We start from the raw sequence: 26,125 nt of genomic DNA on the forward strand, positions 1-26,125 counted from the left end.
TCCATGTTACCTATAACTAGGGCTTGGTGAGGTAACTTGCTTAAGATGACCCTGCTGAAAACAGAAAAAGGGAGGGTTAGAATGCAGATTTATTTCATTCCAAAGCCCACGCCCTTTCAAGTACACTATGCTCACTCCCTGGCCATAGAAAAGTATTTGTGGACTTCCTGATTTCACACAGGATGATCAACAGGACTTCCTTTGAGTTACACGCAGAGGCCATAAAAGATAGAGGAGGTCTCCTTGGACAGCTTCTATTTCTCCGTGCACAATTGGACAGGCTTTAGGCAAAAGCCTAAATGTAGAAGAATATTGTCTCTTTTTCCTTCAAGTCGTTAATCATTGTTGGCCTTTCGACTTTTTTTTTCTTGGTGCCTCCTTCTTCCTTTAGGCCCTTTACCAAAAGGAACTGGGAAAATTTGGGTGCCAGGTGTTTCCATTTTTATCTGTACAGGATTTCAGTCCCAGCATTAACTGCATTTTTTTTCCTGTTTTTATGAAAAAAAAAAAAAAATAGATGTACACAGTGAAAATATACTTCTGAATATATATTTTTAAAAAGACCAGGCCCCTGCTCCACCCCCACTCCCACCCTGAGTCCTGAATCTCACTTCATTGAGGCAAAAACCTCCAACTCTTTTAGTCATTTGTTTTGGTATTTTTCTCCATATTTCTTAATAACAGGACTACACAGCTATGTCTTTATTTATTTATGTTTTTAATTTAGGCATTATCTATTAACTTCTCCCCATGGGAGATGATGATTTAGTTCTCAACTCTTCCCCCCACGGAAATCTTCTTCCTACCTACCAATAAAGTTATAATCACAATCTTTTGTGAAATCAGTGTACTGTGTTTATAGTGTTAAATGTTGCTCACAGTTGAGCCATCAAGTACATTTCAATTCCATTCCTTTTCTTACAAATATTTTCATTTTCCTTGGAGTTAATAATGGCCCCGTTTTGGGTTTACTTAGTTTTTCATGCACTCTGAAATTCTCAAGACAACTCTAGAGCTCTTTTCTGTACAGTCAGACACACCAGGTAATCCAATAGTTGTCTTCCCTTCCCTTCCTCCCCTTGGAGATAGCCTTCCTGGAGCACTCTGTCCTCCTGCTCCAATCTGAATAGGTTGTTTTCTACATCTGTCCTAAGACTTCCCCTCACCATCGTTCTAGAAATTTCTTTACTCTTGTCTTGCTGGAATCTGTTTTCAGGATCTGGTGTCTTCTAATTGGTTAATGCTTCTATTTGGTGGAACACGTTAGTAAAACTTTTGAAACCTAGCATGTCTGAAGGTTCAATGTACTGTGCTCATAATCAACTGACAGCTTGGTAGAAAAGGAGCATTTTTCTCAGAATTGGAAAATATTGTTTTATGGCATTTTAGGACATTTCTTCTGACAGCCTCAGTGTTGTTATGGACAAGTCTAACACCATGCTGATTCCTAATCCTTTGCTGTGACCTGCTTTTTGTGTCTGTTTTCTTTTTTTTTCTCCTGAAGTTTTTAGAATCTTCTCTATACCCGATAGTCTAAATATTCTGTAGTGATTTGCTTTGATGTGGGTCTCTACTCATTCATTGTGTTTGACGACTGGTATCCTTTTGTTTGGGAAACTTTGTAATTTGTTTTTAAAAAATTTTTAAAAATACACTTCATTGAGACATAATTTATATGTAATGAAACACACCCATATTAAGGACTGTATTAGTCAGGATTCACCAGAGAAACAGAACCAGCAGGAATATGTATATATATATATATATATATTCTGTTGAGAGAGAGAGATTGATTGATTTTAAAGAAATGGCTCTCACTATTGTGGGAGCTGGTAAGTCTGAAATCTGTATGCCAAATAACAAAAAAACAAACCCACTGCCATTGAGTGAATTCCAACTCGTAGCAACCCTGTAGGACAGAGTAGAACGGCCCCATTGAGTTTCCAAGGAGCACCTGGTTGACTCAAACTGCTGACCTTTTGGTTAGCAGCCATAGCTCTTAACCACTAGGCCACCAGGGTTTCCTCCGTAGGCCAGACAGGCAGAAAACTCTGGCAGGATATCTACATTACTGTCTTAAAGAAGAATCCTTCTCTTATGAACCACAGCTTTTGCTGTTAAGGCTTTCAACAGATTAGATCAGTCCCACCCACATCGTAGAGAAGAGTAATTTTCTTTACTTAGAGTTAACTGATTGTAAATGTTAATTACATTAAAAAGAATATGCATATATACCTTCATAGCAGCATACAGACTAGTGTTTGACCAAACAATGGGGCACCATAGCCTAGCCAAGGACATGTTTCAATGATTTTTAGTAAATGCATATACCCCTGTAACCATCATGTCAAACAAAATATACAGCCAGTCCAATAACCTAAACATGTTTCCTTGTGTCCCTTTCTAGTCATCCCTCCACCCCACCTCTGGCTGTTAGGCAACCATTGACTGATCAGTTTTCTGTCACCATAGATTCATTAACTACATCTTCAGGTTTCTATCTGTACAATGAAGGGCCCTTTTTCATTAAAGTCTGAGCCTATGACTATGCTCTACTGTCTGTCACCTTAAACTAATTATCTTTGCTGATTCTTCTCCCTTATTATTTCTTCCTCCTTGTCACTACATAACTTCTCAAGAGAAGTCTATACTTGTAGTGTTAAATAGGGCAGGTTCCACTCCTGTAAGAAAGACTAAAATGACACTGCCTTAAAAAATTGTTTATTTCAATTTTATGCAACAGTCTAAGCAAGCAGTCTAGCACTAATGGTTGGGATCCAGACTGCTTTTATAGTATTGTTTTTAAGGATTGAATTGTGTCCCCCCAAAATATGTGTTGTAAATCCTAACCTCTAAAAAACGGCCCTGCTTATAATCCCGTTTGAGAATGGATTGCCTGTGTTATGTTAAAGAGGCAAGATTAGTGTAAGGTGTATCTTGAGTCAATCTCTTTTGAGATATAAAGGAGATTAAACAAACCAGCAGAGATGAGACGGAGGAAGAGAGATGTCGGGACACATGAAGAGTGCCCAGAAGCAGAAGCTGAAGACAAAGGACCATCCTCCAGAGCCAACAGAGACAGAAAGCCTTGCCCTAGAGTCAGCACTCTGGATTCAGGCTTTTAGCCTCCTAAGCTGTCAGAAATAAATTTCTGTTTGTTCAAGCCACCCACTGTGGTATTTCTGTTACAGCAGAACTAGATAACTAAGATAATTGTTTTGCCAGTCTTAACACCTGCCTTCTGCCTTGTGGCCTAAAAAGGCTTTAACCGTCACGTTAGCATTCCTAAAAGTGGAAAGGGGAGAAGAGGAGGTGTAGGGCATAAACGTTGCAAACATCACATCTTATTGGCCAGTACTTAGATACATGGTCACACGTAAATGCAAGAAAGGGTGAGAAATATACTCTTACCTGGACAGGCACACAGCCAGTTAATTTTGGGGGCAGGGGGGTCTCTTTGAGTTGGAATGGACTCAATGGCAATGGGTTTGGTTTTTTGTTTTTATATTAAAGGATGAAACAGAGAATGGATATTTGGAGACAAATAACTGTGTCCACTGCCTTGATTCCCATTAAATTTTTTTCTGACTTTGCCCCAGTTACTGCACTGAAATTATTGATCCTGAGATCACCTCTACAGCCTAATTGTTAAGCCCTATGGCCTCTTTCAAGCCAACAGGACATTTCTTTCACTGAAATTTTGTCCAATTCTATTAACTATAAAGTCCCTGAAACTCACTATCAAAATTTACAAATATTGTTACTTTTTTTTTTGGTCTTGTTATAGTTGTGGGTAAAGCAAAATTTTAAATTAATGAGCGTATTGTCTAATATGTCTTGTATATTTTTATTTGTTGATGAACAGTTCTACTTTGTCATATAGTGTTGCTATCAGTCAGAATTGACTCGATGGCAATTTTTTTTTTTTTTTGTAGCATACGATGTCAACAATATTTAAAACATTTCAGTTTTATTTTTGGTAATTATAAAAAACAAAAAACCTTTGCCAATGAGTCGATTGTGACTAACAGAGACCTTATAGGAGAGAATAGAATTGCCCCATAGGGTTCCCATGGAGTAGCTGATGGATTTGAACTGCTGACCTTTTGGTTAGCAGCCAAGCTCTTAACCACTGGGACACAAGGGCTCCTTGGTAATTATAACACACTTTATATTGTTTTCTTTCATTACAGAATACATTAATGCTATAAACTTAAGGTCGTCTTTGGCCTTTGAACACATTCACAGAATAAATAAAAATCTTCACTGGAGCCAAATTTGCTGTAATTTTTTTTTGCTGAAGTTACCTAAAGCTATTTGACAATATTATCCTTTTAAACATCTAAGTGTTGGCAAAAAAATTATGTCTTAAAATTTTAAGAATATCAGCACAAACTATTATTCCATGAGATGGTTTCAGACCTAATTGGCCCACATGTCAAAACACTTTGAGGAGAAAGAATATTATTTGCTGAATCTTGGAGACTCTAGTTAGGAAATATTACTGCAATATTTGCGAGACACCACAATTCGAAGCAGATATTTTTAAGTGGCGAATTGATGTAGCTTTTCACCATTGTCCTGATTTTCTGGATCACATTCTGTCAAGATGTGGTTTAGGATGGAAATGTATCACTCAGCAACACGCTCACTATTTGGTAATTTGTTACTATCTACACGCTCACTATTTGGTAATTTGTTACTATCAGCCTTAACTTTGAAATTTTATGAGATCCTTATCCAAACCTTCACCCAAATATATTTTTATGTAGTTTGGTATTTGTTGAAAATGGTTCAGGCAAAAAAGGCTAAACTTGTACTCCAAACAATGAAGTAAGTATGGAATAAGGATCTGGTATAATAGAGTTTACCATTTTTTAAATTTCGAAATATAGTAAAAATACAGACAAAAAATGCTCAAAACAAAAACATACTCCTTAATGATTTACGAAAAAGTGATCACCCCTCTAACCCCCATCAGGTCAGGAATGGAATATTGCCAGCACACCAGAGACTTTCTTTGTGCTCACTCCCTATTGTATTCCCCGCCCATTAAATATAATCACTAGCATTCCTTTGATTTTCTTTGTAGTTTTTTTGTGCTTTTTTGTATTTCTTTACAGTTTGAGCACCTAAATATGTATCTGTAAGCACATTATGCAGCTTCTCATGTTTTTGAACTGTACATTATATAAACAGTGTTTTTTTTAGTCTACTGTTGTTGGATATTTGAATTGCTTCCAGTTGGGACAATTCTGGATAACGTTGCTATAAACATTCTTGCGTATGCCTCTTGGTGCACACGTGCCTGCATTTCAGATGGGAACATAGTTAGGAGTGCCGTTACTACATCTTAAGTTATGGCTATTTGCGGATTTAGTAGATATTGCCAAACCAGTTTTCTAACGTGGTACCAATTTATATTCCCACTACCAGTAAAAGAGAGTCCCCACTGCTTCACATCCTTGCTATCTGGAGTCTCTTTCTTTTCCATATAAATTTGGTGATTTGTTTTTTCATCTCATTAAAGAATGCTGCTGGTATTTGGATCAGAATTGCAATATATCTGTAGATCACTTGGAGTAGAATTGACATTTTCACAATGTTGAGTCTTCCTATCAATGAGCATGGTCTGTTTTTCCATTTATTTAGATCTCTCTCACTCTCTCTCTCTTTTTTTTTTTTAACAATAGCGTTTTGTAGTTTTTTTTGTACAGGTCTTTTAGGTCCTTAGTTAGATTTATTCCTAAGCATTTGATCTTCTTAGGGGCTATTATAAATTGTATTTTTCCCCTGATTTCCTGTTTGAAATTCTCTTTTTTGGTGTATAGGAATTCAACTGATTTTTGTATGTTGATATTGTACCCTGCTACTTTTCTATTAGTTCTAGTAGTTTTCTTGTGGAATCTTTTGGATTCTTTATGTATAAGATGATTATCATCTGTGAATAGGAATAGTTTTACTCATTCTTTATCAATTTGGGTGAGCTTTATTTCTTTTTCTTACCTTATTACTCTAGCTAGGACTTCCAGCAAAATGTTAAAGAGTGTTGATAAAAGACATCCTTATCTTGTTCCTGTTCTCAAGGGGAATGCTTGCAGCCTTTCTTGTTGAGAATGATGTTGGCTATTGGTTTTGTATAGATACCCAGCCCAGATGCCCTTTATTATGTTGAGGAATTTCCCTTCTATTCCTATTTTATTGAGAATTTTCATCAGGAATGGGTGTTTGACTTTATCAAAGGCCTTTTCTGCATCAGTTGAGATAATCATGTGATTCTCTTTTGCTGTATTTATGTGGTGAATTACATTGATTGATTTTATAATGTTGGACCATCCTTGCATGCCATATATGAATCCCACTTTGTTGTGGTTTATTGATTTTTTTTTATATGATGCTGAATTCTATTGGCTAGAATTTTGTTGAGAATTTTTGCATGTGTATTCATGAGAGATATTGGTCTGTGATTTTCTTTCTTTTTTGTGGGGTCTTTGCCTGGCTTTGGTATCAGGATTATGATGGCTTCATAGAATGAATTTGAGAGTATTCCTTTTCTATGCTCTGAAATAGTTTAACTAGTACTGGTATGAGCTTTTCTCTGAATGTTTGGTAGAATTCTCCATTGAAGTGAAATTAGCCAGGGCTTCTTTTGGTGGTGTTTTTTAACTACTTCTCTTGTTATTGGTCTGTTCCTATTTTCTATTTCAGTTTGTGTTAGTTTAGGTAGGTATTGTGCTTCTAGAAATTTGTCCATTTCCTCTAGGATCTCAAATTTGTTGGAGTACAATTTTTCATAGTATTCTGTTATGATCCTTTTTATATTAATTGAGTCTGTTGTAATGTCCCCTGTTTCATTCCTTATTTAGGTTATTTGCTTCCACTTCTATTTTTGTTTTGTCACTTTGGCCAGTGGCTTGTTGATTTTGTTGATCTTTTCAAAGAACCAACTTTTGGTGTTGTTAATTCTTTATATTGTTTTTCTGTTCTCTATTTCATTTTTTTCTGCTCTAGTCTTCATTATTTCTTTGCTTCTATTTCCTTTTTTTTTGTTTTTGACTTTCTATTTGTTTGAGATGTAGGGCCAATGTTTTGATTTTGGCCCATTTTTCTTTTTTGATATGTGCTTTTATTGCTTTAAATGGACCTCTGAGCTCTGCCTTTGCTGTGTCCCAAAGGTTTTGGTATGGTGTGTTTTCATTCTCATTTGTTTCAGGGAATTTTTTTATTCCTTCTCTGTTATCTTCTGTTACCCAGTTCTTTTTAAGCAAGGTGTTGTTTAGTTTCCACATATTTGACTTTTTTTATCCTAGTTTCTCCTGTTATTGATTTCTCCTTTTATGGCATTGTGATCAGAGAGAATGCTTTGTATTATTTCAAAGTTTTGGATTTTATTGAGGGTTGTTTTGTGGCCTAAAGTGTGATCTATTCTGGAGAATGTTCTATGTGCATTAGAAAACAATGTATATGTCATGGTTTGAATTCTGTTTGCCCAAAATAGCTGTCAACTTGGCTGGGCCCTGATTCCTAGAACTGTGTGATTGTCCACCATTTTGTCATCTGATATGATTTTGCTATGTGTTGTAAATCCTGTGTCTATGATATTGATGAGATGGGATTAGCAGCAGTTATACTAATGAGGCAGGACTCAATATACAAGATTGGATCGTGTCTTGAGCCAATCTCTTTTGAGATATAAAAGAGAGAAGCGAAAAGGGAGACATGGGGACCTCATACCACAAAGAAAACAGTGCCAGGAGAAGAAGTGTCCTTTGGACTCAGGTTTCCTGAACGAAGAAGCTCCTAGTCCAGGGGAAGATTGATATCAAGGACCTTCCCTCAAATAGACAGAGAAAGAAGGCCTTCCTCTGGAGCTGGCACCCTGAATTTGGACTTCTAGCCTACTAAACTGTGAGAGAATAAATTTCTTTTTGTGAAAGTCATTATCTACTTGTGGTATTTCTGTTATAGCAGAACTAGATGACTAAGACAGTATACTTTCCTACTTTGGGGTGGAACATTCTGTATATGTCTGTGAGGTCAAATTGGTAGATTTTGGCCTTTAGCTCTTCTGTATCTTTGTTGAGATTCTTTCTAGATGTTCTGTCCTTTACTGAGGATGGTGTATTGAAGTTTTCTGCTACTATTGTGGAACTGTCTATTTCTATTTCCAGTGCTGTTAGGATTTGTTTGACGTATTTGGGACCTCTGTGGCTGAATGTGTAGATATTTATTAAGGTTAAATCTTCTTGGTGGATTGTCCCTTTAATCATTATGTAATGCCCTTCTTTGTCTTTTATGGTTGATTTTGCCTTAAAATCTATTTTTTCTGAGATTAATATTGCCTCTCCTGCCCTTTTTGGGTTACCATTTCCTTGATTTATTTTTTCCAGCATTTAATTTTGAAAAAATTTCTGTCTGTGCATCCAAAGTATCTCTCTTGTAGACAGCATATTGAAGGGTCATTTTCTTTTTTAATGCATTTGGCCACTCTCTGTCTTTTTACAGGCATGTTTAAGCCATTTATGTTCATATTGATAGGTATGAGTTTATTGCTGTCATATTGTGCTTTCTTTTATTATTATTTTTTGTGGCGCTGCTGTTTTCTTTGTTTCTCTTACTTTCCTGTGCTGAGTTTTTTTTGCTTGTAGATTTTCTTTTGTTTCATTATGATAGGTTTTGTGTTTGCTGAGTCTTTATGCTTTTCTTCTTTTATATTATGGAGATAAGTTTTTTAGCTTTCTTTGTGGTTACCTTGAGATTTACCAGTCTTCCTAAGTTTGAACTAGTATTTTATTACCTTATGTTGCCTTGACTTCCTCTCCATTTGAAATTTCTATACCTACATTGTTTATTCCCTCTTTTATTGTTTTGATGTTATTGTTATTTAAAGATTGATGTCTCTTTTTCCCTGTTTTGTATCTTTTAGGTTTGTTTATTATTGGTGTCTGGCTGATGCTGTTGTGTCCTAGACTCTGGTTGTTGTCTGATGTTTTTGGTTCTCTAACTGAAGTAATCTCTTTAATGTTTCTTATAAATTTGGTTTGGTCTTTATGAATTCCTTTAATTTCTCATTACCTGGAAATGTCCTAGTTTCATCAGGGAGTTTTTGAGAGAGTTTTGCAGGATATATTATTCTTAGTTGGCAATTTTTTTCTTTCAAGGTTTTATATATGTCATCTTATTGCCTACATAATTTCTGCTGAGTAATCAGAACTTAGTTTTATCGTTTCCCCTTTGTAAGTGACATTTTGTTTTTCTCGAGCAGCTCTCAGGATTCTTTCTTTGTCTTTGGTTTTGGCAAGTGTGGCTAGGATACGTCTTGGTGACTTTCTTTTGGAGTTTATCCTCTATGGGGTTCATTGAGCTTCTTGGATGGTCAGCTTTTCATCTTTTATGATATTTTGGAAGTTTTCAGCCAGCAAATCTTCAAGAACCTTCTCGTGTTTTCCATTTTCTCTCTCTGTTCTGGAACTCTGGTCGTGAGTAAATTTTTGCTCTTGATTGTGTCCCACATAATTCTTAGGTTTTCTTCATTCTTTTATTTGGTTTTTCCTCAAATAATGTGGCATTCATGGGTTTGTCTTCAGTCTTGCTGGTTCATTTGCCCATCATTTCAAATTTGCTTCTAAAGCCTTCTATTGAGTTGTCCACTCCTAAGTTTTTTTTTTTATCTTTTGAATTTCTAGTTGCTGCTTTTTTTTAATGATTTCTAATTGTTTATTTTTTTTGATATTTTATTCTTGTATTATTTTTCTGAATTCTCCTGTTGCTTTGTCTGTGTTTTCCGTGATCTTGGTTATGTTTTTCTTAGTTTTCTCTGTGTTTTCTTTGATCTCTTTTCTAATCTTTTGGAAAAAAAAAAAATCTTTTGGATAGCCCTATTATTTGTCTTTTAAATTCCATATCTGGTGGTTCCTTTGCCTTTTCTTCTACCAGAAAGTCATCTGATTCTTTATTTTGGTATCTTGCTGGAGCCATCTTGTCCTGATTTTTTATGTGTTTTGGTATTTTCTGTTCTCTCTGAGACATTAAGGTATTATTTTCCTTATTTATTAATTATGGTTTGTTTGTTTCATTCTGCTTTCTTGTTTTATTTTGATATATCAGGGCTTCTGGCTTGGGTGTGCTTTGCTGATTGCTTGTCTATGGGCACGATAGCTCTCACTACCTTGTCTAGATGGCCAGGCAGCAGCAGGCAGGTCAAGCCTGCTTCACCGTGTGCTTCTTTGGCAAGGTGGCTGAGAGAGGACTGGGTAGGCATTGTCCATCTCCTAATGTTTGTCCAGTGGTGTGGTAGCATTTGCAGCCCCTTGCCAGATAGGCAGAGGTGTTGGACAGTGAGTGGGATAGGCTCATTTACCACCATTCAGCAGCTGGTCAAATAGTGGGAAGGGAGGGTTGTATGAATTCTGCTGCAGCAGTTGGCATGAGCACCAGGGACACTATAGCCGTGTTGGGACAGCAGGCCTAGTGGGAAGTGGGGGTTGATACTGGGCTAGGTTTGGGGGGGAGGGAGAAAAGAAAAGAGAGAGAATGAAAAAAAGGTAGCTGACTAGTGGGGGTGGAGATAACTTGGGGGCCGGTGTGAAACAGAGGAGAGTTGCATACATGGCCAGGTGGGAGTTAGAAAGAAAAGAAAGAAAGAAAAAGAATAAAATAAATGGCAGTGTGGTTGGATCCAGTGAGTGGGGTGGGACAGACCCAGGGCAGTGACAGGCTGGGGGTACTCTATCCATGGCAGTGTTGCAAGGGCTGGCAGGAAGAATGGGGAGGTGGCCTACAGGACTAGGTGGGAGGGAGAAAGAAAAGTAAGAAAGGAAAAGGAAAAAAAATGATGACACAGAGGGGACCAGTGAATGAGGGCTGGGTAGACCTGGGGTCTGATGGAAAGGGAAGGGGAGGTAACTTATTGGGATAGGCGGAAGGGGGAAAGAAAATAAAGAGAAATAAATGGCAGTATGGTGGGAGCCAGTGAGAGGGGCAGAGCAGATGTAGGATGGTGGCAGGCTTGTGGATCTCTAGCCAAAGTGGTGTGGCATGGTCTGGCAGGAAGTGTGGGAGGTGGTGTATTGGGCTAGGTGAGAGGGACAAAGAAAAGGAAGAAAGGGGGAAAAATGATGTGTCAGGAGCTGACAGGTGAGGGTTGGGCAGTCTCTGGGTGGTGGCAGACCAGTGGCTCTCTAGCCACAGCAGTGAGGTATTGCCTGGTGGGAAAAGGTGGAGGTGGTGTATGGAACTAAGTGTCAGGGAAAAAGAATAGGAGGAAAGGCAAAAAAAATAGTGCAATGGGATCTGGTGGGTGGGGGTGGGGCATACCTGCAGTGGTAGCGGGCCTGTGACTCTCTAGCCAGGGAAGCAGTCTGTGGCATGGCAGAAGAGATGGAGATGTTGTCGGGGACTAGATGAGCAGAAGAAAGAAAAGGAAGGAAGGGAAAAAAAAATTTTTTAAAAGAAAATAAAAATGGTGTGATGGGAGACAGTGGGTGGGGGCAAGGAAGACCCACGATGGAAACAAGCCAGTGATTTTCTAGCCACAGTTGTGTGGCACAGCCTGGCAGGATGTGGGAGAGGTGGTGTATGGGGCTAAGTAAGACAGAGAAAAAAAAGGAAAAAAGGGGAAAAAAATGGCACAGCACAAGTCAGTAGATCAGAGGGCAGACCCTGGCCAGTGGCAGATTGGTTGTTCTCGAACCAAGGCAGCATGGCATGGCCTGGCATGAAGTGGTAGAGGTGGCATACAGGGCTAGGTGAGAGGGAGAAAGAAAAGAAAGAAAAAAAAAAAAAATTGGCACAATAGGAGTGGCAGTTTGGGGTTGGGTGGACCCGTGGTGACGATGGGCCAGTGGCTCTCTAGCCAAGCAGTGTGGCGTGGCTTGTTGGGAAGTGGTGGAGGTGGAGTACCGGGCAGAAGGATGAGGGGTGGAAAACATGTTTCTCTGGTTACCGGGTCCTTTGTCTCCTATTGGGAACTCCATAAAGTTGCCTTCCCACACTCCCTGCCCAGGTTTTTTACTGGCTGTGTTACAAGATGGTGACACCGTGCTGTGTTAGTAGGCAGGGAACCTCCATTTTGTGACTATCCTAATTCTCCTCGTTTCCCATCAGTTTTTTCTTCCATTTGGTGTTTGCTCTAGTTCTTCATCCTTTCATTTGATGCTTAGAGTTCCAAGATTGACATTTGTTTTTGTTTTCCTTAGTTTTTTAGGTCTTTGCTGCAGAGGGATGGCATAGTGCCATGTTGGCTTTGCCTCCCCTTGTGTAGAATTTTTGTATCTATGTTTACCAATGGAATAAACTATAACATTTATTCCTCAAAATATTCCTGTCTGGTTTCGGTTTCAAGGATGTACAGGATTTGAAAAATGAACTAGGAAACATTTCCTTTTTCTTCTTTACTCTCTGGAACAGTCTGCAAAAGAAGGGTGTTATGACTTTATTACTTCACAGAGTTACAGATGAAATCATCTTTTCAATATTTTTGCCTTTTCATGCTTCTTTTTGGATTTTTTTTCTGATTCATTTTCAAATTTACTAAGTATTTGTGTGTATTTATACCTATTTTGCTTTTTAAACCATTCACTGAGTTCCTCATTTTGGTTAACATATTTATTAGTTCTAGAATATCCATGCCAACATTTTTAGTCTTGTGTTTTTATTTCTTTGAAAATAATAAGCATAGTTACTTTAAAGCTTATTTTGATATCTGGAAGTCATACAATTCTATTTCTAATATTTGTTGTATCTGGTGGTTTTCATTCCTATTGGCCTGTTGCCTTATGTTCTTACTTTGGATTATGTGGTGAGAATAGTATTTTTAAACTGAAGAAATAATTTGAGCCCTAGTATAATATTATCTTATTCTAGACAGGATTTATGTTAGCTGCTGCCAGGACCCTGGTGGTGGTAGCAATCCAGAAACACCTCAGTTCAGTCCTACTCATTATGATGACTTGGAGCCAAGCTGCAGTTCCCATGAGGGACTGTCTACTTCTGGTTCACAATTACTCCTGCAATTTAGTGTTTCAGGTCTCAACCCAAAGAGACAGATACATGGCCTTTGTTGGGCCATGGACTCCTATTCCCTTCTCCCTAGTCCTGACAGGCTATATAAATTACTTCTCAACTGACCCTCCAGAGTTCTTAGAAAAGTAGACCCAAAGGCCAGGCTTATATTCCTGGACTTCTGTCCTCCTCTATATTCTGGCCTGGTAATTCTTCACTCTCTTGTTATCTCTGCACTGACTTGAAATACATTATTTTTTACTCTTTATCCAGCTTTTCTAGTAGTCCTCAGTAGGAGTGTTGATTTGTAGAAGTCTTAGTAGAGTTTATTTAGTTTATGTGTTAAAAAAACAGAAACCTATCTCCCCATATACAAAGAGCATGAAGCATCATTAATGTTAGAATTGGAAAAATAAATTGAAGTACTGGACTTTTTTAAACAATTTATTTGACAAAATAAGTAAATAAAACACATATTTGTTGGTTTGGTTGTAAGTAGCAGAAATCCAATTTTAATTAGCTTTTACATTAAAGGAGCCCCGATGGCACAGTGGTTAAGAGCTCAGCTGCTAACCAAAAGGTCTGCAGTTCAAATCTACCAGCCGCTCCTTGGAAACCCTATGGGGTGGTTCTACTCTGTCCTACAGGGTTGCTATGAGTCGAAATCAACTTGACGGCAACATGTTTGGTTTGGTTAGGTTTTTTTTACATTAAAAGAATAATTTTATAGAAGATGTACATATTGGCTTACGGAAACAAAATATTGAAAAGGACTATGACAGGGCTGCCCTCAGGAATGACCAGATTTAAAGACCAAAACACTCTGAGGTATCAAGATTCTCATGACTCTTCCGGGCTTTAGGTATTAGATTTATCCTACTGCAGGAGTCTCTGGGTGGTGTAAATGGTTACCATGCTCAGCTACTAACTGAAAGGCTGGTACTTCTAGTTTACCCAGAAGTACCTCAAAAGAAAGGCTTGACTATCTACTCCTGACAAATCAGCCATAGAAAACTCTATGGAGCACAGTTCCACTGTGACACACATGGGGTTGCCATGAGTCAGAGTCAAATCAATGGGAACTGGTTGATTACTCTACCTCAATCAGGCTTTGTCATCATGGTAGAAGTACAACTACTGATAGCTTTGGACTCATATCTTTACACCTTGCCTAGAAAGGGGAAAAGTGCTTTTCCCTCACAGCTTTCTCCCCTCCCACCAAAATCCAATAAGAAGAATCCCAGGAAATGACTAAGAAACGCTTGGCTTAGGTCCTATGACCATCCTTGTACCCATCACTCTTATCATTAGAACAACCCTCTATCATAGATTTTTCAATTGGCCACAGCAAACATTAACCATGAGTCTGTGTATGGGAGAATGGGAATGGGGAGGGAGAACAAGTAAGCAGAGAAAAACAATTGCCCTTGTATAAAACCTTTCACAAAGCAGTTCCATCCTGCTTTCCAACATCAAATTTTATGGTTGCCTCCTTCATACTTCATGTCACAGTAAACTTCTCACTCCTTTTTTCTCACCTAAAAATATCTTCTGCTACCTAGCTGGCTTTGCCTATTCATTTTTCTTTAAAAAAAAAAGATTTTTCATTTCAGACCTGAAAGATCACCTCTGTACATTCTCTCTCTCACAACTCACTCAAACACACACACACACTCATGCATACCTTCACCCATTGTAGAGTTTTCTTCAACTCACCTAGAAATAAATAATCTCTCCTTCCTGAAGCAGTCTCTTTGCATTTATCCTGTTGAAACCAATCTCATCATGTTTATTCTGTTCCGCCAAACTGTGACCAACTCCGGTTCAGTAGTCACATCTCACACTTTGAAACCTACGCATCCATAAACATTTGTTGGGTGACTAGATGAAAACTGACATCCTCCAAGGTTGAGAGCTCAAACCAATAATTAGTCAATATCGATTGGCTGTCTATTCTTGGAAGAAGCAGTTCTAATATATGCCTAAGGATGTCCTCACTTTCCAGGAGATGTGGGCTGAGAGAAGAATCATTGGATGTGCTCTTTACCCTTAATAGCCTTTGTTCACCTTCCTTAGCCCTGGAAGATGGCAGCATAACCTCATCTGTATAGTAGTAGATTCTATTTGTTGGATTATTAATGGCAGGAAAATGTGTTAAATCATGCTTCCATCAAAAAAAAAAAAAAATTGGAGAGCAGAGAGAGTGAAATAAAAAAAAATGAGAGGTAAATTTTGTTTTACCTCTTATGAAGATATTATGATTGTACAGCAATGGATTATTTCTTGTGCCATCTCTTTGATGCTTTGTTTATGCTCCTCCTCAGCACCCCTTGCCTGTGTTGCAGCCTAGGCACTTATTTCTGTTTATCATTGTTTGGGGGGACTCCTTTGGAAGAATAAACCTGTCACATGGAATGAGTATATTTTCTCTGCAAAGAAACTAAAGCGCTAGGAATTCCATAATATAGTGGGGCCATAGCTTATGAAATACCTGTCAAAAGGGCATATCGAGAAAAATATAAACAACCTATGCATCCCAGAATAATCATGGCAGAAAAATGGTACCATAGGAACTGACACATTCAAAGAATAAGTCTTTAGAATGGTGCAATTGAACTTAAGTGCACTGGCATTCCATGGAGGTGCCAAGACTGAAGAGTGCTGTTTTAGGTTGTGCTCTAGTGCTCAAGTGATGGGCTCTTGTACCGAGAGGGTTGTGTATCAAAAACTTCAGTGGTCTATAGAGCCACTTGTGAAAGCTTCTCAAGCAGGTCCTTTAATCAGGCCCGAGGTATGTGGGGCTTTCATTTGGATGAGACGCATTGATGGAACATAGCTTTATGGATATTTTTAGATTAAGATATATAGCGCAGAATGGAAAAAATACTTATCCTTAGCACCAAATAATATTTATTTGAAGAAATGTGACCGAGTGTTAAAAATCATTAACTTTATTCTGCCATTTTGGGGAGCTAGTTAGGAGTTTTCAAATGGAAAAAGGGTGGGTGTGTTAGTATTTTCTTGCCATGTAACAAATTACTACAAACTCAATACTGGATAAAACTTGCTCGTCTGCTCAGGGTTCCTGGAGGCTGATATCAAAGTGTTGGCTGGGCTGCATTCCGTTCTGGAGTTAGAATCCACTTTCAAGCTGTTGGAAGAATATAGTTTCGTATGAGTTGTGAACTGAGGTCCCTGAATTCTTGCTGGCTATGGGCTGGGGAGCCACTCTCAGCTCCTAGATGCTGCTTTTATGTCCTTGTCATGTGGCCGCCTCCATCTTCAAACCCATATAAACCTCTCTGCCTTCAGGAAGAGTGCTGTGCCTTTAAGGACTCACATGATGGGGTCAAGCTCACCCAGATAATATCTTTTTTGATGAGCTCAAACCCATCTAATTATTAACCTAATTACAGGCATGATATTATATCATATTCAAAGTTTCCACCCACATTCAGTGGGAGGGAATTATACAGGGCATGTGCACCAGGGGGCCAGGAATCTTGGAGGCCATTTTAGGCTTCTCCCTTATACAGTGGGTCTCTATTCTAGGAGGGTGATTATGGCAAATGTATGAAGGATAGATTAGAAAAATATGAAGGTATAGCCAATAGTTATCTTGTGTGCCAATTTAAATCACCTGGTGGTGGCTGCCTGGAGCTTGGTGCTAAAGATTCACAAGCAAGGCAGACTTCCATGATTAAGCAAAGGAGATGGAAGTGGCAGCACATGCACTATGCATATACCACCCTTTAGGGGATATGGAAGCTTAAGGCCGGCAGTTCAAATCCACCAGAAGCTAAAACCCTATGGGACAGTTCTACTCTGACCTTTAGGGTCAGTATGAGTCAGAATTGACTCGACAGCAATAGGTTTTGTTTGTTTGTTTGTTTAGAGAATATGGTAATTGTCCTGGGAATAGACAACGTCAGCCTGAATTGAATTGGGTACAATAATAGTGGACAAGGTGCAAGAGATAAACACACTGAGGCTGTGTAGACAGAACTTAGACAAGGAAGTCAGAGGGAGAAGAGAAGATGATTCTGTCCCAGAGCATCCGTATGTAAGTGATTCCCATGGGTTGCCTCAGGCAGACAGACACGTACAAGTATCTGGGAGAAGAGGATATTTAGGAGCCCACAGGGGGGCCTCAAGGGACAGAGCATCCCTTTTAATTCCCATGGACTTAACACTGAACATTTTTAATAAAAAGAGGGAAGAAAAAAATATAAGTCTGAGACGTTGCTCTGATTTCAGGGTAGCCTGTCTTTTGTACAAAGACAGTCATATGCTGTGCCAGCCTAGTCCCTTCTCTCAGATCACCATTGATCCTCATTGAATGTTTTTCTTCTTTGTCATCTTGCCTCTTGTCTTGTTCCAAGGAGTTTCCTCGATAAATTTCTTTCTCCTTCTCCACTCAGGTAGTCCCGTGGGTTTCTCCAAGGTGACTGCCTTCAGAACCTTCTCTCTCCTTTTCAGCCTGCAGGTGGAAGTCCTGGGACATTCCTTTTCTTCCTCTCGCCTGTCCTTCTGCTGATCCCATATCGAGGAATCCTGAGTTCTTGCATTAGGTGGGGCTGCATAGAGACCCACTCTAAGGCATAACGGTCAGCATAAGGTGTTCAAAAGAGGGTACAGGAATAAGGCACAGTGTGTAAGAGCTGTTGGAATAGTTGAGACATTGCAGGCTGCTCTCTGACTAATGCTTTTAAATCAGTTGCCATTGAGTTGATGTTGTCTCATGGCAACTCCATGTGTGTCAGAGTAGAACTGTGCTCTACTGTGCTTTCGATGGCTGATTTTTTCGGTGGTAAATTGCCAGGCCTTTCTTCAGAGGCACCTCTGGGTAGACTCCAACAACCAACCTTTTCCATTAGCAGCCGAGTACGTTAACTATTTGAACCACCTAGGGACTCCACTAATGCTTTTAAAAGTTACGTGAGTACAGAGATCAGACCATGCCCCTCTGGACCAAATTGTAAAAACTCTCATTTTGCTATGGCCAATTTCTTTTATCTGCCCTAATTTCCTATTGTTCTAACCATTGTGAACAGGAATGACATGTACATGGAAATGTTTGGGAGCAGTGGGGCATCTAGGCCCAGAGCTCACAATAGAGATTAAGGGCCGAACACTTTATTTTAATGAAAGCCTACACTTTTGATTACCATTGGCATTAAAAAGAAATCTCTGCTAGGGCTGCATTGTTGAAGGGAAAATGTAATGAAAAGTATCACAAGGCTAGCAAAATGGTTTTATTTAGCTCATTAACATTTGTAGCCATGACCCACTTGGAGCTTCTGGGAGTCCAGTAAAATTAGTTTGCAATAAAAAAAAAAAAAGTTGCAGTAACAGCAGCAACAATTAATTGAACATCTACTCTGTGCCAGGCCTTTTATACATGAGGCAATAATGGTGAAGTTGTTTAAGCATGCGGACTCCAGAACCAGAATGCTCATTCAAACTTCCATTTTCAACTTACTAGCTGTGCAACCTTGTTAAGCAAGTTACTTAACCCTTTGTGTCTCAGTGATCTGATCTATAAATGAGGATAATAACAGCACTTGCCTCTAGCTTCTTCCTGCAGACAAGTAAGTGATACCAGTTAAGGCCCTTAGAATGGTGCCTAGTCTACAGCAAACACTAAGTAAGTACTAACTGTTATTATTTATATACACCATCATAGTTAATCCACACAATCACCCTGCAAGGTAGGGGGGATTATTCCACTCATCAGTGAGAAAACTGAGGCTCAGCGATGTTAAATATCTCAGAGCCAGCAAAGAGTGGATTTGTAATTTGAATCCAGTCAGGTGACTCTAGTGATCACGCCCTTCCCATTCTGCCATGATCTCCTGAATTCGTCCTGTTTGCAATAACCATAGATGATAATATCTCAAAAATCTTCCTTTTTCTCCTGAATGATTATCCTGGACTAGATATAATTGACACCTACCTAAAAATGTCTAGTGCATAGAAACTCTATAAATGGCAGGTAGCTGTAATCATTACCTATTTCACCGTAAGCTGTTCAGGACTGATCTAAGTGAATATTAAAAAAAAAAAAAAACCAAATCCAATGCTGTTGAGTGGATCTCGACTCATAGCGACCCTATGGGACGGAGTAGAACTGCGCCATACAGTTTCCAAGGACCACCTGGTGGATTTGAACTGACAACCTTTTGGTTAGCAGCTATAGCTCTTAACTACTATGCCACTAGGTTTTCCAAGTGAATATACTTTTCTAAATTTACAGTTACATTCATATAGTTTACCTCCAGGGGTAAGTTTCTCACAAGAAATTCTCCTCTTTTCTGGCAGATTGGGTCAGTAATAGGAAGAAAGACATTTCATTCTTATTTATATTGATGGTAGAGATATTGTATATGTTCGAGTAGTAGGTCACTGAAAAAAAAAAACCAAATCGATGAATAATGGACAAAGGAGTTAAAATGTCCTTCTTTTTATTTTTGGTTTCCCATTCAAATAACAAAAAATTGTGGTATGAAAAATTCAGATACACTAGATTAAAAAAAAAAAAATCAGCCCATGGATTGTAGAGGTTGACGGTTGTTTTTTTTAGATGTTTGCAATTTACTTTTTGTGGTGTTGTGTTCTATGAATTTTAACATATGTATTTTTTTATAGACTTGTGTACAACACCAACGTGCTTAGGATACAGAACAGTTTCCTCATCCCCAGAAAAGCTCCTCTGAAGGTTATGTTCTAAGTGGGCCTTTGAAAAAAAGAAATTTAAAAGGTTAAATTCAAAGGTACAGAAATAATGGAGAAAATAATGGTGCGGGGAAGTGGAGATTAAAATCACACCTGAGTTGTTCTTCTGACTGTGTTGCTCCTTAGCTGTGTAATTTGTGGACGTCCTTAACTTTGTTAGTCCTAGGTTTTCTTATCTCTAAAATGAGAAGTTGGCACTAGATGAGTTCTAATTCTCTTCTCAAATCCTAAGACTTATGTTTCTGTGTTAAATCATGTGACCCCAAACATTTCAGAAAGAATTACTGACTAAATACATTTCTCTCCTCCTTAGCTTTCTTATGATTCACTCTTGAGATATACTCTTCAATCTCATATTTATATCCATTTCTTAATCATCCCTATTGGAAAGATTATTGCAGCAGATAAATTGTATAAAATCACATTTATCTTACATTCCCTCTAGAACATATGATTTTAATTATTTTTCCATCACTGTTATGACATGTTGCCATATTACCACCTAAATGCAGTCTTTTGATTGATAAATCATAATGACTTTTGGTAGCCTGAACATGAAATCTGAGGAATGACAAGTGCCGTGAGAAACTGCAACTCTTGTGCTATTTTCTCTATTGCATTGCCTGGGAGTTGTGTTAATTTGCTCCATCTTGGCAAGGCGTGGCGAAAGAAACTAAATGTGTCCAGGGTTTTTGCCAGGATTTATGTCGTAGGTAGCTATTTGAACATAGGATTTCATCAGGGCCATTCTCTCTTTTCATCTGTGTGTTTCCTCTGAACTCCAGGAATCATTGTACTTTTTTTTTATTGCTCCACAAGCTAAAGTTTATGAAATTAGTGCCAGAACTTTCCCTGATTATGTCCCTAAAACTATTTCCCCTGATGGCTGTTCAGCGTTCACCCCAGGTGTGAAGATCTGACCGAAAGGCAACCGCTCCCTCTCTGTGCTTCCTCTTGGGCTCAGGGCAAGGAAATTCTATGTGAGCCTTGAGCACCAGCCCCTGCCCTTAAGGTTTCCCTTTCCCAAGAGACCTGTGGCCCTGGGGAAGGTGGATGCAGATGACCTATGACTGTGGGTTGGAGTAAATGTATCTCAGCCTTATTCAACCTGTATGCTGAGGAAATAATCCAGAAACTGGACTACATAAAGAAGGATGGGACATCAGGATTGAAGAAAGAGACTCATCAACACCCTGCAATATCCTGAGGACACAACCTTTCTTCCTGAAAGTGAAGAGGACTTGAAGCACTTACTGATGAAGATCGAAGACTACAGCCTTCAGTATGGATTAAAACCATTGCTGTCCAGTTGATTTCAACCCATAGCAGCCCTAGGGGACAGAGGAGAACTGCCCCATAAGGTTTCCAAGGAGCAGCTGATGGATTTGAACTGCTGACCTATTGGTCATATCGCTTAACCACTGCACCACCAGGGATCGTCAGCATTGATTAGATCTCAATTAAAAAAAAAAAAAAATCCTCACAACTTGACCAATAAGCAACATCATGATAAATGGAGAAAATATTGAAGTTATCAAGGATTTTATTTTACTTGGATCCACAGTGAATGCTCAGGGAAGCAGTGGCAAAAAGGTACATTACATTGGGCAAATCTGCTGTAAAAGACCTCTTTAAAACGGTAAAAAGCAAAGATGTCACCATGATATTTTTCGTTGCCTTACATGCAAGCAAAAACCCTGGTGTTGTCCTGGTTAAGTGCTATGGCTGCTAACCAAAAAGGTCAGCAGTTCGAATCCACCAGGCTCGACGGGGCAGTTCTACTCTGTCCTATAGGGTCGCTATGAGTCGGAATCGACTGGAAGGCAGTGGGTTTGGTTTTTTTGGTTTTCACATGCAAGCAAAGGTTTAATGAATAAAGACTGAAGAAAAACTGATGCCTTTGAATTATGGTGTTGGTGAAGAATATTGAATATTCCATGGACCTTGTTCACATCCCTACAGCCAGTGAATGGGCAGCATTTTCCTCTTCTGGGACTGACATAGGACTGTGAAGTGTTTCATTCTATTGTACATAGGGTCCTTAAGAGTTGGAACCGATTTGATGTCATCTAACAACCACCACAGTCCGCATTTGCAATTAGAAAGGGTGTCCCTGGACATAGAGCCTTCTGGAAAGCTAGAAATTCCTAAGATTCAAGGACAGATAGTGAGTTCAATGAGTGATTATGGGTTAGGAGTGTGAAGGCTCTCAGATTAAGCACGCTTGGGATGAGCAAGGCCCTTGTTCTGTTCAAATTATTGCCTCTTGTTTTATGTACAGGCTCTGCATAAGCACAATTAAGTGTTCTGGAATTCCCATTCTTCGCAATGTTATCCATAACTTGTTATCATCCACCAAGTTGAATACCTTTGCATAGTCAATAAAACACACGTAAATATCTTTCTGGTATTCTCTGCTTACAGCCAATATCTATCTGACATCAGCAATGATATATCTCATTCCACGTCCTCTTCTGAATCCAGCTTGACTTTCTGGCAGTTCCCTCTTGATGTACTGCTGCAATCATTTTTTAATTATCTTAAGCAAAATTTTACTTGCATGTGATATTAATGATATCATTTGATAATTTCCACATTCCATTTGATTACCTTTCTCTTGAATAGGCACATATAGTATATGGATTTTTTTCAGTTGGGCGGGTAGCCGTCTTTTAATTTTCTTGGCATGGACAGGTGGTACTTCCAGCATTGCATCCGTTCATTGATGCATCTCAATCTGTATTCCATCAATTTCTTGAGCCTTGCTTTTCACCAATATCTTCAGTACAGCTTGAAATTCTTCCTTCAGTATCATCAGTTCTTGATCATATGTGACCTCTTGAAATGGTTGAACACTGACCAATTCTTTTTGGTACAGTGACCCTGTGTATTCCTTCTATCTTCTTTTGATACTTCCTGGGTCATTCAATATTTTGCCCATGGAATTCTTCAGTATTGCCACTCAAGTCTAGGATTTTTTCTTCAGTTCTTTCAGCTTGAAAAATGCCAAGCGTGTTCTTCCCTTTGGGTTTTTAACTCCAGGTCTTTGCACATTTCATTATAATACTTTGTCTTCTTGTGCTGCCCTTGAAATATTCTGTTTGACCCTTTTACTTACCATTTCTTCCTTTTGATTTAGCTACTCTATGCTCAAGAGCAAGTTTCAGTGTCTTCTCATATTCGTTTTGGTCTTTTTTTTCTTTCCTGCCTTTTTAATGACTTTTTTACTTTCTTCATGTATGATGGCCTTGATGTTATCCCACAGCTCTTCTGGACTTCAGTCGTTAGTGTTCAGTGCATCAGATCTATTCTTTAGATGGTTTGTAAATTCAGGTGGGATGTACTTAGGGTCATACTTAGGTCTCATGGACTTGTTTTCATTTTCTTTAGCTTCAGCTTGAACTTGCATATGAGCAATTGATAGTCTGTTCTGCAGTTGGCCCCTACCCTTGTTCTGATTGATGATACAGAGCTTCTCCATTGTCTTTTTCCACAGATGTAGTCAATTTGTTTCCTGTGTATTCCATCCAGTGAGGTCCACATGTATAGTCATCGTTTATGTATGTCATAATTAAGTATGTATGATGGCAACTGATTAGTCTCTATTAATTCAAAGTAGGAATGACCTTGGCAGTAGCATGTAGCAGTCATTTAGACCTGTAATCTCCAAATGCTTTTATTTTGCACCTTTTCAGGAAAAAAAAAAAAAATGTGTATGTTGAATAAATTAAAAAAAAATCAAACCCATTGCCTTCAAATTAATTCCCATTCGTGGCGACCCCACATGTTACAGACTAGAACTGTCCCATGGGGGGTTCTTGGCTATACTCTTTACAGAAACAAATCATCAGGCCTTTCTTCCGATGTACCTGTGAATGAGTTCAAACTGCCAAACTTTTGGTTAGTAGACGTGAAAAATCATTTGCTCTACCCATATTAACATGTGTATTATAAAAATGCACTGCTAATAAATCTATATAGATCAGTTGAGCTTAGATTTAACTGTATATAATATAAAATTATACAAAAACAAATAACTGTCCTAAAATACATGGAATTTGATTTCTCTTCCATGTGAAATTTTAAAGTTGATAGTCAAAGAGTGTTTGAGAACTCCACAAGGTCATCTTTCTGAACCTCTGATCTCAACATGTGTCTTCCAGCTCATGGTCCGAAGTGGATTCTGGAACGCTAGCCATTAGAATCACATCCTAAGCAACAGGAAGGAAGAAAGGAGAGAAAGGGCACACTTTCTCACTTTTAAGGAAGTTTCTGGGATGTGTTTCAGATTATTTCTGATTACATCACAACTACAAAAGTTTAGCTGCAAGGATGGTCAGGAAATTACAATTTTTATTCTAGGTGGCAGCATATTGAGCTAAAAGTTGTCACTGTGTTACTAAGTAGGAAGGAAAGAATGGATATTGTGACAGGCAATTAGCAATCTCTACACACTATATGTTAAATGGTTGTGAAACAAATTTCCCTCTTCATTTTTGCATAACACTAAATTTAAGTAGAAGTTTTAATATTTTCTTTCTGTACCCAAATGGATTCTGTATGTACCTATCACGGTACGGACCCCTCACGTTAGAGGCAGAAACTACAGGGAGAGTGAGTCTGCTTTGCCAGCTCACTGCCCATTTATAAGAAAAGCATAATTGGAAGATGACTTCCTCTTCCTGGCACTCATCCTCCTGAGGTGGTTTGCTGGGTAGAGCTGCTGACCACCACACCCGTGTGTACAAACAGTATGTACAAACCTGTTTGTGTTATATATGGGCCTTGGAAACAGTGATTAAAAGGGATCTCCCCAGACAGAAACTGAAGCATTTGAGAAACCAGTTTATTTTTGCACACAAATAGAAGTATGAAATATATTTATTTTACGAATACTCAGGCAAACAAAAGTGTTTAATTTATTGTGTGCTGTATTGTTTGCCATTACTTGCTTTTCTTAGAAGCAAACAAAAAAAATCTGAAAAGTTTTTGTTGTTGTTGGATGCTGTTGTGTCAATTCTGGCTCAGAGATCCTATGTGACAGGGTAGAACTGCCCCTAGGGTTTCCTAGGCTGTAATCTTTATGGAACCAGATTGCCAGGTCTTTTTCCTGCGGAGCCGCTGAGTGGGTTTGAACTGCTAATGTTTCAACCACACAGCCAAGCACGTAACCTTTGCACAACTAGGGCTTTTATCTTTATTTGTTTATTTTTTATTGTACTTGAGATGAAGGTTTACAGAGCAAACTAGCTTCTCATTAAACAATTTGTACAGATATCGTTTTGTGACATTGGTTAACAACCCCACGATCTGTCAGTACTCTCCCTTTCTTGACCTTGGGTTCCCTATTACCAGCCTTCCTGTCCACTCCTGCCTTCTCACCCTTGTCTCTGGACTGGTGTGCCCATTTAGTCTCATTTTGTTTTATGGGCCTGTCTAATCTTTGGCTGGTGGGTGAACCTCAGGAGTGACTTCAGTCCTGAGCTATAAGTGTGTCCAGGGGCCATACTCTCAGGGTTTCTCCAGTCTCTGTCAGACCAGTAAGTCTGTTCTTTTCTTGTGAGTTAGAATTTTGTTCTACATTTTCCTCCAGCTCTCTCCAGATTCTTCTGTTGTAATCCCTGTCAGAGCAGTCGGTAGTGGTAGCTGGGCACCATCTAGTTGTACTGGACTCAGTATGGTGGAGACTGTGGTAGTTGTGGCCCATTAGTCCTTTGGCATAATCTTTCCCTTGTGTCTCTGGTTTTTCTTCATTCTCCCTTGCTCCAGATGGGGTGGGACCAGTGGAGTATCTTAGATGTCCACTCACAAGCTTTTAAGCCCCAGATGCTACTCACAAAAGTAGAATATAGAGCATTTTCTTTATAAATTCTGTTATGCCAATTGAGTTAGATGTTCCCTGAGACGATGGTCCCCACAGCAGGGCTTCTATCTTTAAAGTTACAGATACTGATTTACAAATGATGTAGAGGCCCTATAAAACTATTATGAGGTATTTGATCTGAGTAAGAGAAGCTAAAATAGGGTTCAGGCCTAGAATCTAAAATCCATTTTTATGTGAGAATTTGTTTAAGGTTATAGTTAATGCTAGGATCCATTTTGTGTGAGCATTTGTTGAAAGTTATAGTTAATCATTATGAAAATTTCCAAGAAGGAATGAGAGTACAAGCTAAAACTCATTGTTTCACTGTTTCCTCTACCCAGGAGAGGACTATTCCGTGAAGAGCACTTTATCTTAACCAATAAAGAGGTTATGCTACAGGGAAGCCATGCTGTCACAAAAGACCAAATTGCAATTTCCTTGTGACTGATATGAAAACCTGTAGCAAGTTACTAAGCCAAGAACAAATGTTGTTGGGTCATTCCCAAGGAAACCTCCCCATAATAA

The 26,125-nt window shown here is 38.8% G+C and overlaps 1 protein-coding gene across 12 annotated transcripts in view; it reads left to right on the forward strand.

Annotated features, from left to right (window-relative positions):
• INPP4B (inositol polyphosphate-4-phosphatase type II B) overlaps positions 1–26,125 on the forward strand; it is a 976,853-nt gene that overhangs the window by 231,255 nt on the left and 719,473 nt on the right. The gene's annotated exons all lie outside the window — the stretch shown is intronic.

Source organism: Elephas maximus, chromosome 13, assembly GCF_024166365.1.
Source record: "Elephas maximus indicus isolate mEleMax1 chromosome 13, mEleMax1 primary haplotype, whole genome shotgun sequence".
Lineage (NCBI taxonomy): Eukaryota > Metazoa > Chordata > Mammalia > Proboscidea > Elephantidae > Elephas > Elephas maximus.